This window comes from Cydia strobilella, chromosome 9, assembly GCF_947568885.1.
Source record: "Cydia strobilella chromosome 9, ilCydStro3.1, whole genome shotgun sequence".
Classification (NCBI taxonomy): Eukaryota; Metazoa; Arthropoda; class Insecta; order Lepidoptera; family Tortricidae; genus Cydia; species Cydia strobilella.
Window position 1 is genome coordinate 16,620,884 of NC_086049.1, and position 19,232 is coordinate 16,640,115.

At 38.3% G+C, this 19,232-nt stretch overlaps 1 long non-coding RNA gene across 1 annotated transcript in view; it reads left to right on the forward strand.

Moving 5' to 3' along the window:
- The window catches only part of LOC134744482 (uncharacterized), a 282,585-nt gene that overhangs the window by 53,622 nt on the left and 209,731 nt on the right, over positions 1–19,232 (forward strand). The window lies entirely within an intron of this gene.

A 19,232-nucleotide genomic window follows, 5' to 3' on the forward strand; every position in this document is an offset into this window, starting at 1 on the left:
CGACTCGGCAGGTGGAGGGGAGAGACGCTCCGCGTCGGCGCCTCCGGCCCTCTCTGCAGCTACGCGGGCGAGCTCACGCGCTTGAGCCGCCGCCGCGCCCTCGTCTAGGAAGCGCTGCCTGTCTTCGTCGATCCGCGACGCTGACTTCGACCTCGTTTTTACCATATTGAGAGACATGGGCTTGAACACGACGTCTCGATGGGCTGACAGGAAATCCGGCTCCTCGAAGGACCAGAAAATAATGCAGTCCGCGACGCACTATAGCCTCCGGAGCTCAGTTGTAGAGTCTGGTCGCTGGCACGCCCTGCCGCCGCCACTCGTACTGCCGAGACGTGTCCGTTCCCACGCCGACTCACCCTCGAAGGACCAGGATAACTATCCACGAATTCGAATTAAACTAATTACGACACTTGTAAAAACTGACTTTTATTAATCGCGGTACAAGGTATAAAAATACTCCTAACACGGTAACTGAGAGTAGAACGACTGGGCACTTTAAACTTCTTCAGGTTTTCTTGAGGACTTTTTGATAGTAGAAGCTGCTTTTCCGATACTGTGTCTACCCAGTCGTCCTTCCCTGTATTTATACGAAAATTTAAGAAAAGGAAAGCTCCTACGATAAGGAGATAAGATCGATTTCCATTCGTTCGATTCGAAGGGCTCTGATTGGCTAATGACGCTATCCGGCCGCCATCGCCTCGATTTTAGTTATCTCGTTATCGCTTACATTATGTTTACTTAATTAATCACGTAATTATCGAATTAAAACTTATGTATCCTAACATCTAAACCATTAGGCTACTCGATTAGCGAATCCCTTCTGTTCTGCTCGGTAATACTCACACAATACGGGCTATTGTCCGCTCGCGTCGAGGACAATAGCGCGGGTTTTTTGCCCTTTCGCTGGCCGAATACAATACTTTGGCTAGGCCTATGACAATAGTACCTGCACTGATCGATAAACGATATTATTCTCTATGATTTCTACATACATTATTATGGTCGGATATTTATAATTTACGTGATATTTGATCGAACGTACTAACTCCATAGTAAAATCTGAGCGATATCGAAATGCTCGGCGGATTTTGTGTGACCAATGAGAAGTTGATCGTGCGTCCTGCTCATTCTTACCTATCCTTGTCTACATTTTCTTATGATTGGCTATAATTCGTGAGCCAATTAACGAATCTACATTTTAATCTCTTTCTAATGCTTTATCTCACTCTTTTTACTATGGGATTAGGAATTCAAGGGAAATAATTTGACCTTTTCTTATGAAATCGAATGAAACCTAGATACATAACTAATCCTAGGCTATAAAATAACGCGTATATACATGTTACTTACGAACTAATAACAATCTAGAGCGAATTTGCCTACCTAAACGATAAAATCTTTATTAAGAATACAATCTTAAACTATTCGATTTAAATTAACTTAGAATCATCTACTGTCGTGTTAGAGCGTCGCTAACACTCGTATAGATGGCGTTGACTGTTTCGTTTGTTGTTTAAATCATTGTCAAAATCATTTAAAAAAAATTGATATATTTTTTTAGTTTTAATCGTGTGTCGATGTGAATTTGCTGTGGCGCAAAATTTACTATTACAATACCGCTCTATCCTATTATATCCTCTTTGTCATACTGACACCTTTTATTATGGGACCAATGCCGAAATCTCGAAATATTAAATAAAAGTTGCTCGGTATGACCTATAAAGTCACTACGCAGTTTGAAAGGTGGTTAAAATGTCATCCTGTATAACGTATGGAAATAGTCAAGTGACTTTTCGTAGCATCTGTCATCCCGATATTTTTTTCTTTTCGTTTGGCGTTTGTCGATGAATGATTGCAATGTTAGAGGCCTAGCAGTGGCGAGACATATCGAGGACATTGTCGCGGTGAAATACTGCTGCAGCCGACTGCATATGCTAGATATAAGACAATTTGTGTACCCTGACAGGGTGTCATGGAAGCATCCTGTATAACTTTAATAACATCACATGTACATGACTTTACAAATAAACATCTTATCTTATCTTATCTTATCTCATCTCATCTCATCTCATCTCGTCTCGTCTCGTCTCGTCTCGTCTCGTCTCGTCTCGTCTCGTCTCGTCTCGTCTCATCTCATCTCATCTCATCTCATCTCATCTGATCTTATCTTATTACTGCAGAAAAAGTCAAAATGTCAATTAATCCAAAAAATAAAATTTGACTCGCAGCGCGACATTACTGCCGCTAATGTCAAAATCGATGTTGCTGCCCGGAACGTCACTTTCACTCAAACGTAATGCTTCTGCAGTCGCCATTAGAATGTCACCAGCCGTCTGACATTCTGTTGAACAGTTTTAAGGTTTTCGGTGCCCCTCTCTCAACAGCTATGGGAACACGCGGGCAGAGAACCGTAAAGTCCGTAACGAATTCCACTACCCAATTACGGGGCGTAAGAAATAAACTCGGAACCAAATTGAACGAAATAGAGTTACTTATCTTAAAGACCATTTGGAACTTTTTGAATATTATGCTATTTTGAAGAAAAAAACACGGTTGTAGGATTTTATCATCGATGTTTCGGAAACTAAATTTGAAAATTCGCCGTGTCTGACTGACCTAACATTTAGTAAAGCTACTAAATTTCGATGACATTCATGCAATCTTATACCTTTAAGCGAGCAATTCTCGTATATATGTATGTATGTATATTTCGGGGATCTCGGAAATGGCTCTAACGATTTCGACGGCGAAAAATCGATCTAGGTAGGTTTTTATAATGTTTTCCGAGCAAAGCTCGGTCTCCCAGATATTGTTACTAAAATAAATTAGTGCTAGTGCTCTGGTTAATAGATTAGAATATTTTCTTCTTCTTCTTAGCGTTTGTTTCGGCTTATTGCCACGGCTCATCGAAGCCTGGGGTCTGCTTTACAACTAACCCTAAGAATTGGCGGAGGCAGTAGTTTATATGAAAGCGCTGCCATCTGATCTTCCAACCTCGAGGGGAAACTAGGCCTTATCGGGATTAGGTTTCCTGGAATAGTTGCCGAATATTCGTGGCATCTCTACTAATATGTAAAACGTAAACTTATCTCTAAAGCCTATTATAGCACACAAGACTACATGAATGATGAAACACCGTGGCATACCGTGGGATTGTGATTGAAAATAATTAATTATTTATTATTGTGTTAATAATAATGAAATTGATAATTCAATGAATACCTATATTAGGTAATCCGTATTTTTTGACATTTAGATTTTTATTCTAGAAATTTTCTAGACTAGTATTTTTTATACAATTTTGGTGTTTGACGATCCTTTTGTTAATTCTTATTATTAAGTTTGACATATCTATAATAATTCAATGTTTTTAAGAATAATAATATTTGCATCAATATAATTGTTCTGATATTTAGATTAAGGTAATATTTAAAACTTGACAATCTAAAAGTGCTTGTTGCTAGGCCTATTTGAAAAAAGAATATATTGACTTTGACTTTGACTTTATTTTCCTTCCAATGTTAAAACCAAAAAATACTGAATTTATTTTTTAACTTAGTTACACAGAAATTGATTTCATTAGCTAACTCCTTAATCTGGCTAACTTAGCGTCGGTAGACCTTTGACAAGCTAAGCTCAGCCACTGAGGTTTGAATCGTCTGCCATTCTGGGATTCATTATAATAAGTCCAGATTAACGAGGGTTCCGCAAAAGTGGCTTTAAGATGGTGGCACACAGCGAAACGATTATTAAATTAAGGTGATGTTCGGATTGAGACTGCAGCAGCACCTGTTGCGGCATTACTGCTGGATAGCATTGACAATTTTCTTAAAAAAAATAGTGAAGGATTGAAGTTCTAGTCACAGCAGTACCTAATACGGCATCGAGCTTTAATTTTCAAGGAATTTGAGTGTGATAGGCTCCCGCGAATCCCCAAAAATGTACAATGGGGGTCCTTTTGTTTGACATCATTATTGAAAGTCATAATGTAATGATTGTCAGATTATCATAAGTCATAATTGTGAAACCGTTAACTTTTCAGGATTTTCATAAGTTTATCCTATAGATAGGTTAGGTTAGGTTTGTTTTATGGCAATCCTGAAAAGTTACGCGTTTCCGAGAAAAACCAAATTATGACTAACGAAAATGCGGACAAACAATACATTATGACTTTATGGAAAACAATAGAGAACCAGGAACAAAGATATGATGGAGTTGTTGGTGATTTTCTGGTGGAGTGATTCGGGACTATCTAAATAACCTTTTCTCACCTATGAAGTCATAGGGCCGCAAATATCAAACTCAATTTTGATGCCCGGATTTTCGACATTTGCGGCAGCAATATTGCGCAGTAATGCTGGTGTGTAAACTGAATCCGAACGGTAACTTTCACGTGCTTGTTTTAGGCAGCAATACTGCCGAGTTATTAAACGGCCACAAAATTTGCTCCCAATGTGCCACAAGCAGGTGTCCAATTAAAAAAGTTCCCGAACGTCCTAATTAGCCGGATACGCAGGCGGCTAATTGCTTCTGAATTAGACGGAAATAAGAAAACTCATTATTATAATAGCTGAACGTGGCGGCCGTCAAATACAGACCTAATTTACTAACTTTTTTATACCATAATGTTGGTTGTTTTTTTTACCGAGGGTTCCGTACTTTTCAGTATTTGTTGTTATAGCGGCAACAGAAATACATCATCGGTGAAAATTTCAACTGTCTAGCTATCACGGTTGATGAGATACAGCCTGATTACAGACAGACGGACAGACAGAAAGACGGACAGACGGACAGAGGAGTCTTAGTAATAGGGTACCATTTTGACTCTTTGGGTACGGAACCCTAAAAAAGCAGCAAATCAAAAAATAGCCACAACACAATCAGTTTCATTTGTTTCGTAGTGTTGGTAGCAAATGGACCGCGTAGCCTCAGAAAGGATCCTTAAAAGAATTTTCCCGCGTCGAGTTTTAAACGGAATAATGGAAAACAGAGTGCTTCGGTCTTATTTCAATACAGTGGCTATGGTATGGGCGAAATGTTAAGACAATCATACGGCCCAATTCGTACAAAACTTATAAGATGTCACACCTATAATAATAAGAATAAGAATAAGAATTGTTTATTGCCACATATACAAGTACAAAAGAAAATTACATAAAATAAGAATAAGAAACACAATTATTAATTTATAAGTACAATCAAATTGGGCAAAGGGTTTCCAGTCTCAGCGTGTGCCTGGCCGAGATGGCCGGCGCTGGTTTTCAGACCCGGTCCCAGACTAGGACGGTCGGAGGGTAGCATAATTATTAACTAAATCAATTACAATGATAACATCTGTGCTCGTAATTAAGTACGATTGACGCTATGATCATTAAAATAGGAACAATTGAAGATAATAATAACAAGTTAAATTACAAAATGGAAACTTATAACATATAAAAATGAAAACTTATACGATACTGATCTGTCAGAAAGTGAAATTTTTTTAAACAAAAACGTCGCTCCGGCGTCGACAGTACGCTGCCAGGGCATTCCACGAGAATGTCCCTTACGAAATGTTTTTGCCCTGTATGGCAGCTAATTCAATCAAATCCGTAAAGCTCGAGAATATACTGCCAATTTGTTAGCAAAGTCATGAACCCGACCCAATATCATTTTCTCAGCCTTTTCAAAACTATTAGAAGAACGGCGTTTCGTAAGGGACATTCTCGTGGAATGTACCTGCCACGTGTGCGCCAGCCGGCCCCGTCGCCTGAATAAGCTAACTTCAACATAATTTTCAGCACACTTGCTCAAAACGATGTTTTTATTCCACCGATTTTTGGCTCATAATCCTAGATATTAAACACGCGTGATCTTTCAGTGTATTATTCCACTCGTTCTTTTTCATTATATTATCCGACTGAGTTAAGAAGCTAACTGATTGCTAATAATATGCATGGAAAGGGAGCCTTCTTTAAATGGTCGGACTGGCGGGCACGGGCGCGCCCGACCGCCTGCGCAGTGCGCGGCCCGGCCGGCCCGCCCGCCGCGCCGCCCGCGACCGGGGCGAGCGAGGGCCGGCCGGCAGTACGAGTATGACAGATGAAACACACAATACTAACTGTTTTAACTATTAAAATTTGATTAATATGAAAGTTTCTTTTTTCTCGCAAGTGTGTTGAAAAACGTCGTATGAAACGCGTGTGCATTGGTCATTACACACATCGGCTTTCTTATTGCGCGCTCGCTTACAGCTCGCGCGCACAATATCGCCTCGTGTGTATTGACCAACTTAGCACACTTGTATAATAATGTACTATTGTATATCACCATCTCATAACCGCATAGCCTCTAATTACAAGCTTTACAGTAATTGTTACACTGATACAAAAAGCCCCTTTATATGCTACTCACGCAAGATAAGATAAGATTCGCAGCCCGGAACATAATTGCCCATAGGCGGACTTATAAAATCGCGCCTAAAAGCAAACTGTAATAAAACGGGAAAAATACCGCTTATGCTGGGTATTGCGCTTATGCGGGGAGGGTGGAGCGCCTGTTACAGCGAAGGCGGAGCGGAAGTATTAATAGCTCGAAAATGTCGTGCCCGGCAAGCTCGGACGAATTTCACCTTCCCATGCAAACGGAGTTTCGTTCTCATTTTAAAACTACGTTTTGGACTGTAATGAAAATAAAACTTTGCACATACAATAACATGAAGTATATTTAGGTTTGTAATTAGTTTATTTAGCTCTAGTATAAAAAAACAATCCAGAACAAAAACAAATTTTGTATGAAAAACTTAAATTCGCTGTATTTTTTTACTGCTTTAAACTGATCCGCCGGGAATTTCACTACCGTAATTGACTTTCGAAATTCCATTCAATTAAGTATTTATCGCCCTAACCAAAAAGGACGGAGGGGTGAGACCCATTGCTGTGGGGTCTACTTTACGACGTCTGGCATCAAAAATTGCGGTTAGACACGTTAGATCAAAATTGCAGTCCCTTTTTGAACCAATACAGCTAGGTTTCGGCACGAAAGGTGGGTGCGAGGCAGCCGTCCATGCCCTAAGGACCTACCTTTCACTCAATGATTGCGAAATTGTAGTCAAAATTGACGTTAAAAATGCTTTTAATTCGGTTAGTAGGGACACTTTGCTGACAGAAGTAAAGGACAAAATTCCAGAGCTATACAATTACCTTTTCTTTTGCTATTCAAACTCATCTAAATAAATGTACAAGTCACATGAATTATCTTCTGAGGTTGGCTGTCAGCAGGGTGACCCTCTCGGGCCAGCAATTTTTAGTTTGGCTATAAATCCAATTATTAAAAATTTAAAATCAAAATTCAATGTCTGGTATTTAGATGACGGAACTCTAGGAGGCGACGTGAATACTGTGCTCTCTGATTTGTCTTTTATTAAGAGTAGTTTCGAAAATATTGGTTTAGAACTGAATTTCAGCAAATGTGAACTCTTTATTCAAAAACCTTCTTGTTCTTTGGCAGACTTACAACCCAAATTTGACGATCTGGCTCCTGATATCAAATCAGTAGACAAGTATTCTCTTTGCCTCCTGGGATCTCCTATATTCGAAGAATCTTTTCCCGGTTATATTTCTAACTCTATAACTAAATTCAAAAGTCACACGAATCGCTTACTCGAAATTAGCCCTCATTATGCTCTTGTGATTCTTAAATTTTGTCTTTTTGTCCCTAAATTTACATATGTGCTCCGCTGCTGTCCTTTTTGGAAACATCAAAATTTATTGTCGCCTTTAGATGATTTGATCAAAATTAGTTTAGAGACTATTCTAAACATTCAGCTAAGTGAGCCTTCCTGGTCTCAAGCGTCCCTCCCTATTCGGTTTGGAGGTTTAGGAATTCGCAAAATTTCCAGTGTGGCTTCCCCAGCCTTTTTGGCGTCCACTCATAGCACGTCTGGTCTCATAGGAAATATTTTAAGGGCTTTGCCCACAAACTGTGAGATTGCGGGTTTTGAGGACGCCAAAAATGCTTTTAAAATTGCTTGCCCGGGAAAACAATTTCCAGACAACCCAAATTCACAAAGGAGTTGGGATAATGTTTACTGTGATTTAACTTACAATATTCTCCTAAACAACTGTACAGGTCCAGACCGCGCGAGGCTTTTGGCGGTCGGAGCCCGGGAAGCGGGTTACTGGCTACATGCCCATCCTTCGCCTAATACTGGTACTTTCTTGGATCCGGCCTCCCTTAGACTGGCGACTGGTTTGCGACTCGGGGTTTCGGTGTGTACGCCACACATATGCTCTTGTGGCACGGACGTGGACCGACTGGGACACCATGGATTATCTTGTCAAAAAAGTGCCGGCCGTTTTTCAAGACATGCGTCGCTTAATGACATAATCCGTCGGTCTCTTGCCACCATCAATGTACCCGCTCTTCTTGAGCCGACTGGCATTATCAGAGATGATGGCAAGAGGCCCGATGGGATGTCCTTGGTTCCTTGGAGCTTGGGACGGATGTTGGTGTGGGATGCTACCTGCGTAGACACACTGGCACCGTCCCACCTCCAACGGACTAATGTAAAAGCGGGCGGAGCGGCGGAAAGCGCCGAAATTTTAAAACGTAATAAATATAAGAGCCTCGGTAGAGAGTATCATTTCGTTCCATTTGGAGTTGAAACTCTAGGTCCATGGGGTCCCAGCGCGCATAAGTTGTTTGCAGAAATCGCGAAGCGTCTGGTTGACGTAAGTGGTGACCGAAGAGCTGGCGGCTTTCTCGCACAACGTATCAGCATTGCGATACAGCGGGGAAATGCCGCCAGCATCCTTGGTACAATGCCTCAAGGGCCTATTTTAGATTTAAGCTAGTTATTAATTTCGTTTACGTAGTACCACTGTATATGTTTCAAGAATACATATTAAGTTTTTTTTTTTTTTTTTTTTTTTTTTTTTTTTTTTTTTTTTTTTTTTTTTTTAGTATTTACTGTATTATCAATCACATATAAAATTACAAGTTCAAAATGATTTTTTTTAAGGTTTTATACAGGGTGGCTGGCAGTTTCATAATATATTTAGTGTCGTGTCGTTGGAGTAACATTAGGGCAACGGCTTAGTTTTTTTTTTCAAGTTAGTCTTATTATTTAGCAAAAACTAGAGCCATATTTTAACCTAGAGCCATATTTTTCATAGACCTTGAAAGAGCACAACGACCACTTATCAAGATCATGTATTTCAAAAAGAATAGATTTCCTACTGAACTACTATACCAAATTAGTGGACTTCTATCTATCAGAAAATTGTACATTCTGCAGACTTCCTTAAAAAAACAAACTTCCATTCAACCCAAACTACAAAAAGAAAAGATTGATCGTCAATATAGCTAATCCATCTAAAACTAGAACCTCATTTGCTAGCTCACAGTTTAACATAAAATCCGCACACCTTTACAATAAAATTAATAAATTACTAGACATACACTCCAAATCTTACCATGAGTGTAAAAAGCTCCTAGCACATTGGCTAAAAACTAAATCATATGATGAGACAGAGAACTTACTACGTTGAATCTAAACAATCGCACACACACACACATGCACACACACATGCACACACACACGCATATACACACCTACACTCACATCACACATCCACATACGCTCTTACACACACACAGAAAAGATCTCTCTTTACGCTCGTATTATTTCATACATCTACATGTAACTTTTTAAATTGTGTTTCTTTTAATTTCTAATGTAATATAAATCTGAATTCTAAAATGTTAGATTGATCTATATGTTTGTTTAGTTTAGGTTACTTTATTTACATAGTTATAGTTTATAGTTAGCATGTTAAATTTAGAATTGATTGTATTAGTCATGTTATTGTCTCTATGTAAAAACATAGTTAAGGAAGTGCGGTGTCTCCCGACACAGGCATTCTTATGCTTACTGGGCGGCACCATCCCTTTAAATCATTATGTAGTGCTAATTTATTAAATAAAGAATTTTTGTATTTTTTTTGTATTTTTTGTATTTGTAACTTGTTTTACACTTAAGTTTTCTGTAATTGAGTTGAAGTTAATTTATTTATAAGTTTAATGTAATTTAATTTATTTATTTTATAATTTATATACTCAACTAATATATTTGCGCATATATTAAGCGCAGTGTAAACTAACAAAATATCGGCCGACTCAATTTCAACCTCAATTTAAAAAAACCGGCCAAGTGCGAGTCGGACTCGCGCACCGAGGGTTCCGTACTTTTTAGTATTTGTTGTTATAGCGGCAACAGAAATACATCATCTGTGAAAATTTCAACTGTCTAGCTATCACGGTTCATGAGATACAGCCTGGTGACAGACAGACAGATGGACAGACGGTCAGACGGACAGCGGAGTCTTAGTAATAGGGTCCCGTTTTTACCCTTTAGGTACGGAACCCTAAAAAGAATCTCCGCTTAAACTAGCACCACACAAAACCGCTGCAAAGAAAACAGAGGATTACAAACTCAGTAATGTACTCACGGTAAATTAATTTCTTTCATTTCAAGCCAGCTCTGCGTAATGAAATCTGGAATAAATGTTGTTACATCAAGAGCGGCTAAATTCTATAATAGCACAATCGGAATAGGACAAACCTCGAAATCTCTGGACCAGTCCTGAAATTTTAATAACAAAACTTCCGTGAGACACAGACATATTAAATATATTAATAACGGGTCACTCACGTACGTCGGGTACGAAGTGGAACATGTCGAGCGTTTTCGACTTAAAACACGTGAGTCACCCGTTATTTAGTAGATTGTTAACCAAGGGATGAAAGGCACTCATTTCTGCCGAGGTATTTTGGGGCTCGAACGCAGTGAGAGCGCCAATAGTCCGAGGAAGAAATGATGCCTTTCACCCGAGTTAAACACTCTACTTTTCATTTCGAATACGAGGAAAGTAAAATGCATGTTTTTTTTTAAACATGACTAAGTATACATTTTTATAGTATTTCTGGAGGGTACTTTCAATTAACAATTCAGGCAAAAGTATCGTTATTTATGGAATGGAGAGTCAAATATCAGAATGGAAATTGTATAACAAACCCATTTAAACTCAAATTTCAATTGCTTATCTTAAAAAAAAAAAAAAACGTACTTCGAACGTATAATGCTCTAGTGCAGACACGTATCATTTTCTGCACACCTTTTAGAACAACAATGACCCGCTTTCAGAGCATGAGAAATGAAAAATATATTTAACAGTCCTGAAATTTGGTACGCATGTTAATTTAAGGTCTCTTTTTCATGTCCACACTATTTGACATTTGAGGAATTCGAGGAACCGCCGCCATCTTAGGAAATGTGTACCAACTTGGAGAAATTTGCATTTTACTCGGAATCTAAATTCTCTATGACAATATGATGTAAGGCAACATTAAAGCCGCTTAAATTCTACACCTTGCTCTTGCTCTTGCTCCAAGTCGGACTATTGGCGCGAGCAAGACGCACTATAATTAAATACCATAATTCAGGTATCTTTCTGTTGTCAGTGTACGTTCGTCGAATTGACCTGTGCAGCGTCTTACGTAAGCGAATAACTCGCGGACGCGGTGGGCCCACGGCGTTCGCGTTCGCAACGAGATCGCCCACGTAGGACACCACGTAGGATTCACCCCAATCACCCCGCGCCGCACCGTTTCGCTTCGCGTTCGCGTGTTGTTCGCCTACGTAGTATGCTGCGTATAATCTTGTGTCGCTACGTCGTAGCCCGTAGCTGGTATATCCCGCTTCGTAGCAAGCACTACAACATCGTATCGTGATTTGCCATTCGAACACATTATATGTATATTAACAATTCAAGTTTATAATATAAAATATTAAGCGGCTCAACCACGGATAATTAAATTTCCTATAAAATAATATTTAAATCTCTTTCAACCTACATATTTAATATTATGAAAAAGTTTTGTTACAAATTCCATTGAAAAATTCCATGAATTCCGTCCAACATATTAAATTTCCCAATATATTCCCATTCGTGGAAAAATTACTGCACAAATTAATCAAACCGGCATTGATTAATTTCAGGTTTAAATACAGTTCACTGCATTTCCTGGGTTCAATTTGCGACTGAACAGTGAAAAGCCTACAATATGTCACCGTCGACAGCTCATTCTCAATAGTCACGAAATAATAGCCGTACCAACTTACATCTACTCTCAAATCACACAAAAATCAACTTTATTTTCGCTGCGGAACGGTCAAGCTTTCCGCAGACAAAAAATAGCTAACACGCCTGACATGTCCAGTATTTGGTGACCCGCAATAAACCTCAAAAGTTCCCCTGGACAGCGTTAAATTATGAAGCTTGAAGAGGAGGCAGAGGTCAAGTAAGGTTGGTCGGAAAGAGAAACACATCACGCGTCAGCAAAATCGGGACGTTGGGCTCGAACAAAGTGCATCTAGTTAAAACGGGGGGGTACAATAGCGCCATCAATATTGGCTGGTCCCCCCCCTCCACTCCGAAATGGCGACGAAGAGCTGTCGAAGCCTGTTCGACACATTGAGACAATGAGAATGACAGCGCAGAGTAGAGGAGGCGAGAGGCTGCGAATCATATATTTTAATGTGTTTTTTGTGTGTGGATTTCATAAGATAAGATAAAATATGGTGAGATATCTTATCTAATGGTTTTCGGGGACCCTTGCGGATACATTTCGACCCATAGGGATCTTTTGTGCAGTTACCACCTAGGAAAAGATCCGTCAACTACTCAAGAGTTTTTCCCACCATCTCCATGTGCCGGATGATGGAGCTCATAGGTAGCTGAGCATTTTGAATTCCTTTGGTTCTAGATAGTTTGCATCATTTCAGCATTGCCAATTGTTCGGAACTGTCAAATTTTTGTTCTGACAGGCCGATATCGTCCGGCGGACTGATAGTCAGTGCTCTTTAGTGCTTCTAGTTTAGTATATACAGTTAGCAGTTAAGCTCGATCAGCTGATGCTTTTCCGCCATCTTGGCGAGAACCAAACTGCGGAATCGCCGTGAAGTTTGCGAGTGTGGAGTCATACGTCAACGTCGCGACATGTTCTCTCCGCGAAGTCGCGCCGCGATTCACGCACATTGACGCACATAGTCTTTGCCATTTTCAAAATTACCCCGCTTTCGAAGCACGCAATGCACGTTATCAAAAACATCTCTGTATCAAACTACTCTACATCAGCGCAGCACCGGTCTGTTGAAATAAAGCTCCACATACACAGTAGTATTAACCGAACGTGGACTGGTTGTTATTTACGTGTTTTGAATGCATTCGCCGATATTCGTGGAAATACTATAATAACACGAAAACATATAAATTGTATTAATAAAATATAATTAAGGACCAGTTTTTGGTCCTTTTTAGGGTTCCGTACCCAAAGGGTAAAAACGGGACCCTATTACTAAGACTTCGCTGTCCGTCTGTCCGTCTGTCTGTCTGTCACCAGGCTGTATCTCACTAACCGTGATAGCTAGACAGTTGAAATTTTCACAGATGATGTATTTCTGTTGCCGCTATAACAACAAATACTAAAAAGTACGGAACCCTCGGTGCGCGAGTCCGACTCGCACTTTGCCGGTTTTTTGTGTATTAAGTTAGTTTATGACGATAATAATATAAATTCATGTACATTAGTCTAGCATAATTTATAATGTAATTTCATATTATGAGAATAAATATCTAATCTAATCTAATCTATAGTTTATAAAATAATCTCTGTCCAAAGCCGTTTCCAGTCGGCGGTGCTGAGTTCGCTGAGGTCTTTCTGCACTTCGTCTCTCCAGCGGTACCTAAGGCGTCCAAACGGTCTTCGGCCAATTGGTACTCCAGAGTACGCCCTCCAGACTGCTGCTGCTCCAGAGTAGCATGTCGGTCTTCGGTGTCGGAGGCCAAGATCCACTTCGGGACGTCGTGCCACGGCAGTAAAGCATGTAAGTTATTTTATAATATGTATCTTAAATAATTAATAATGTGAATTAGTAATACAAAGCTTCAAGAAAAGAGCTTAAAGGCCGGCAACGCACTTACAACGCCTCTGGTGTTGCGGGTGTCCTGGGCGACGGTAATCGCTTACCATAAGACGATTTGTCTGCTCGTTTGCCTTCTATTTAAAAAAAACCATTCGTTACATATTACAAGACAAGGATTCACCCCCATGACCTAAGATTTTTTATTTAAATTCAAATATGTATAAAACAAAACAAACAATAAATATAAGAGCCTCGGTAGAGAGTATCATTTCGTTCCATTTGGAGTTGAAACTCTAGGTCCATGGGGTCCCAGCCGCGCATAAGTTGTTTGCAAAAATCGCGAAGCGTCTGGTTGACGTAACTGGTGACCGAAGAGCTGGCGGCTTTCTCGCACAACGTATCAGCATTGCGATACAGCGGGTAAATGCCGCCAGCATCCTTGCTACAATGCCTCAAGGGCCTATTTTAGATTTAAGCTAGTTATTAATTTCGTTTACGTAGTACCACTGTATATATCTTGTATGTAAATAAATTTGTGAATTGTGAAACAAAGCGCATTTTTCAATTTAAAATCAATACGTTTTTAAATTATTTGTAAAAGCTAATTTTTTCTTAAGCATAAATTAATTAATATTATAAATAACCACGTTTGTTTATTTTGTACACGTGTTTTAACTTTAAGCTGAAATAAGATCTTTATTAATTTGCGCTCTCTTCATAATTAATTAAAATTTGCTCTTAAAAGCTTTACACGTGCCCGTAATAATCCTGTACCTATTAGGAAATAATATTTTGTATGGATAACACAAATAAAAATAAAAAATAAACATATTGCTTATAGAACAATCTTACACAAACTGACCTAGTCTTACATATATATATATATATATATATATATATATATATATATATATATATATATATATATATATATATATATATATATATATATATATATATATACATATACATGTAGGATTATGTTAGGCCTCTTAATGAAAAGTTGAAAACCAGACTTAACATAACTAATAAAATATTTTTTTGTTAAATTAAACATTTATCTAAGCCGAATTCGAAAAAAATTGGCTAATAAAATATTACGCTTTACTACCCGTGCCAAATCGGGACGGGTCGCTAGTATACATATAAAACATGGATGTTATGGAAACAGGAACAAATTCAACGGAACGAAGGTGCCTTGGTAAATAGATTTATATCCCGATATTTTCATCTAATCCATCAATTTCGTATTTGAGATTTGATACAGCATTGTTTGCAGTGAAATCGGATATTCAGCAAGAGTTGGCACTATAACAGATAACGTACTCGTACAAGAGATAGGCCACGCTCAAATAAACAGTCGTATTATTTTAAAGACTATGAACTCTAAGTACTAAGAATAAATTAGAATTTTACTAACGCTGTAAGCGAGGTTTAGACTAGCCAGAACTTGCATGCAATTTACGTTACATTGCTGACTACTAAGGTTAACTGCATTCAAAATGTTTATCAGATACCGCAATGTAATGAGAATTGCATGCAAGTTCTTGCTAGTCTAAACCTCCGCTGTCTAAACCAGCCCTATTTTAGGCGATAGAATAAAAGTTTCACTTTCAAAATAGTAAAATATAAAGTAAAAAAAGTATAAGTAAAGTAAAAGTAAAATTCATTTATTGTACACAAAGAATTAGGCAGAAACAAAATTAACTGGTCTTAAAACTAAGGGACAATTTATGTACATTTATGCATTTACAATGACGGTTGTACCGGTTCCTACACTAGGCGTGGCTTGGCACGTAGGTAACCAATCCAGACACGAAATATCAGTGACATGATTTGTGCGAAATGCCAATAAGACACTATAATATAATATTTAATATATTTAATAAGACACTATACTTAAATTTAAAGAAGTTACTAATCAGTAGGTAATAACAATAATACTAGTTACAAAGCTAAATTTAAGACAGGGTGAAACTAAATCTACATACATAACTAAACTTAGGTTTACAGGTGATGCATGTGCAATTTTGGGTGTATAGGTACTGTTTAGGTGCGCGCGTGTGTGTGTGTGTGTGTGTGTGTGTGTGTGTGTGTGTGTGTGTGTGTGTGTGTGTGTGTGTGTGTGTGCGTGTGTGTGTGTGTGTGTGTGTGTTGTTGAGAGTGAATATAATTACTTGACTACTTTCATGAGATCCTCTATATCCTCATACGTAAGGGAGCTGAGCCAGGCTGATACTATTTTCTGGGCTTCTCTAACGGACAATGTTTTAATGGAGATTTTAGAATTAACTTTATTATAAACAAATGGATGCAGAAAGTTAGGCAGACGGTGAGCAAAAACTGACGAAGTCGAGGGTATGGGTACTTTGATATACAAATATTTGTTTACAATTATGTAATCTGTGATCGCAACTCAAGCTACTCACACCTTCCAAGGCTATTGTTGCCGTGTGCCTATAGAATTATCAACATTGTACATGATCGAATTTGATCTCAGAAATCTCAGAACCCCTAGCACAGGGCGGACACGCCATACTTAAAAAATCACTTGCGTTTCTATGTGTGAAGGGGACGTCTGTACACGCGTCATGCGTCATAGTGTAAGTTGCTTAAAAATAGTACTGAGAGTACGCCAGAAGTCCGCCAGATTTCTGTCGCGGGGCGAGGTAATTCGAGTCTGGGCGGGGCGGTGCGTGGCCGTTCTATAAGATAATACTATTAATTATTCTGTACCCCTAGTGTCATTCGATAGCGTGACGTGCGTTCGCGTTTGCGTTATGTCTATTTTTGTATGGGATTATGAACAGCGCGCCAAGCGGGACGTTTTGGAAACTCATAATCCCATACAAAATGACACTTAACGCAAATGTGTTGTGTTATTACACTAGGGGTACAAGCGCCATCACACAGATCTGAAGAACGAAAAATTTCAACTAGTACCAATATACTTTAATTTAAAACAATGCAGACATCTGTTTGGTAAAAAAAAAGTATGGGTTAGCACTATTACTAAAGAGTTATTTTTTAAACCAACCTGTTTCTATCTCTACTTATACATTAATACATCCATTAACCATACATCACTCATAATTTGCAGCATCTTTTACACAGCTATCTCTCATCCACTCAAAACATCCGATCTTGAAACTTCCATATAAATCCTTCATTTCATATCAGTCATTCAAAATTAGTCCTTATTCTAATAACACTGCAGTCCACGTATTCACAACCGCAGCACCTGTAATGAAATGCGATACTCATTAAAACTTCTGGGCATCCTTCAAACTGTCACAGCGAAGGTGCTCGAAATAGTTTAAGAGCTAGCTTCAGATATTTTCCATTAAAAAATAACAGGTATAATTAATTTATTTTTATTTTAACGATGCATAAAACTTAATTAGTTTATTTATAAAATGATATAACTACTATTAGGTAATCGAACTTGATGCACATGTTTTGATTTTAGTTGATAAATTTTATTTCAAAATGGCAATGAATTTTTTATATTTTTCTTGACATTTTCAATTATTTTGTTGACTTCTTTCCAGTTGACTGCACTAATTCTTTATTGTAATTCTGCATATTGAAGATAAAATGTAATAGATATTGACGATGCTAAAGCGACCCAATTGATCCTACTTAAATAAATGGAGTTTTCTTTTTAGTAAAAAAAAATAATTTCGTAAAAAAGCTCCTCTTTCAGCATCAGTTAAAATTGTCGCTGTCATTTATGTTATAAAAACGAATCGATTGACACCTCATTCGCCAGAATTGCTAGATCACTACGCTATACATAACACAAATATACACACTTATATATTTTATTTACATACATACATGTAACGCTGAGGGGCTAAGATAGCCGCCCTCTATCGTCTGTTTGTAATATATCGTTCAGGAGCATGTTTTGTCTATACATGGTGCACCGTTGAGTGCGATAATGCACGAGTCCTCGCCGACGGAACTGCAAACAGCGCGCGACGACATTGCGGCAACGAAAACTGCCCGCAACAGTTAAACATACCCTTGACACCTGCTACTTTTCCCCAAACTCTCCCAACTGAATATTATACTCATATAAATCACAATACCACGTCAAACCCCCAATCCGGCTCGAAGGACCATGTACAATTTTGCAGCAGGGTCTCGAAGAGGAAGCAAGAACAAATACCGTGTTTAATGATAAACCGTATATTTATTCTACTATATCCGTGTTCAGTTTGGTTGTCCTATAAATTACGAACCTTTTTCGTGGCCAGCGGGCTTAGCACGGTAGCATTTTTATCGCCTGTCACCATGCCTGTCACGTTCTAACAAGTATGTAAGTGCGAAAGTGACAGGCATAGTGACAGGTGATAAAAATGCAACCATGCTGACACCGCAGCTCTTTGCCTAAAATGCATGAATACATTGCGCGATTTGTGAACAGTGTAGGGCAAGAGTTGTGTGAGAAGCAGCAATGAGAAGGGGGTGGTGCTGTGACGTAATCATTGAGAAATAATAAGGATGTGGGCGTTGATATCGATAAATTAATTGTGAAGTTATGGTTATGGTTACCTGGAATATTTGACTGGAAGTCTGAAACGTCCGCAAACGATACCACAATGCTATGAAATCGCGTTTAAATATAATGAAAGAATATAAAGAATAAAAACCCGACAGTGTAATTTTTAATATTTTTATTTTATTTGTATCTCCTTGGATATCACGGACCTATGCATCCCGGTCTTTTGATAGGCTTGCGTGGGGATATAGATCCAACACGTAGAGGCCCCCTTGGAGAGCTTTAATGTCATGTAGAACATGTCATGTTATTTTATTAATTATTAGATTTTGACATACATAGTTGCCTTTTTCCCCCCTATTATTGTATTATTTTAATCTTGACTTTTTGACATTACCTAGGTTAGTCGTATATTTTTACAATTATTTTGGATATTTTTATTTTTTATATACTTAATTATTTTGACTGATTTTTACTGTTTACTCTGTATAACAAAACTAGCCTTAAAATTTATAATTTTTGTTTCATTATTTTCGTATGCATACATGTTTTGCACATTGTAATTTTGACAGAAGTGAATATTATAATTTTCCTTAATCTTCCGTTGACCACGAACGCTGTAAAGGGTTTGAGCCGTCGGGAATATTTTAAATTAATTACATCCGATATAATCTGTTTACATAAGTAGTTTTATTTCATCGATACCAGGTTTGCCGCAGCACTATCATAGTGATACGCTGTCACGTCGAGGATCTC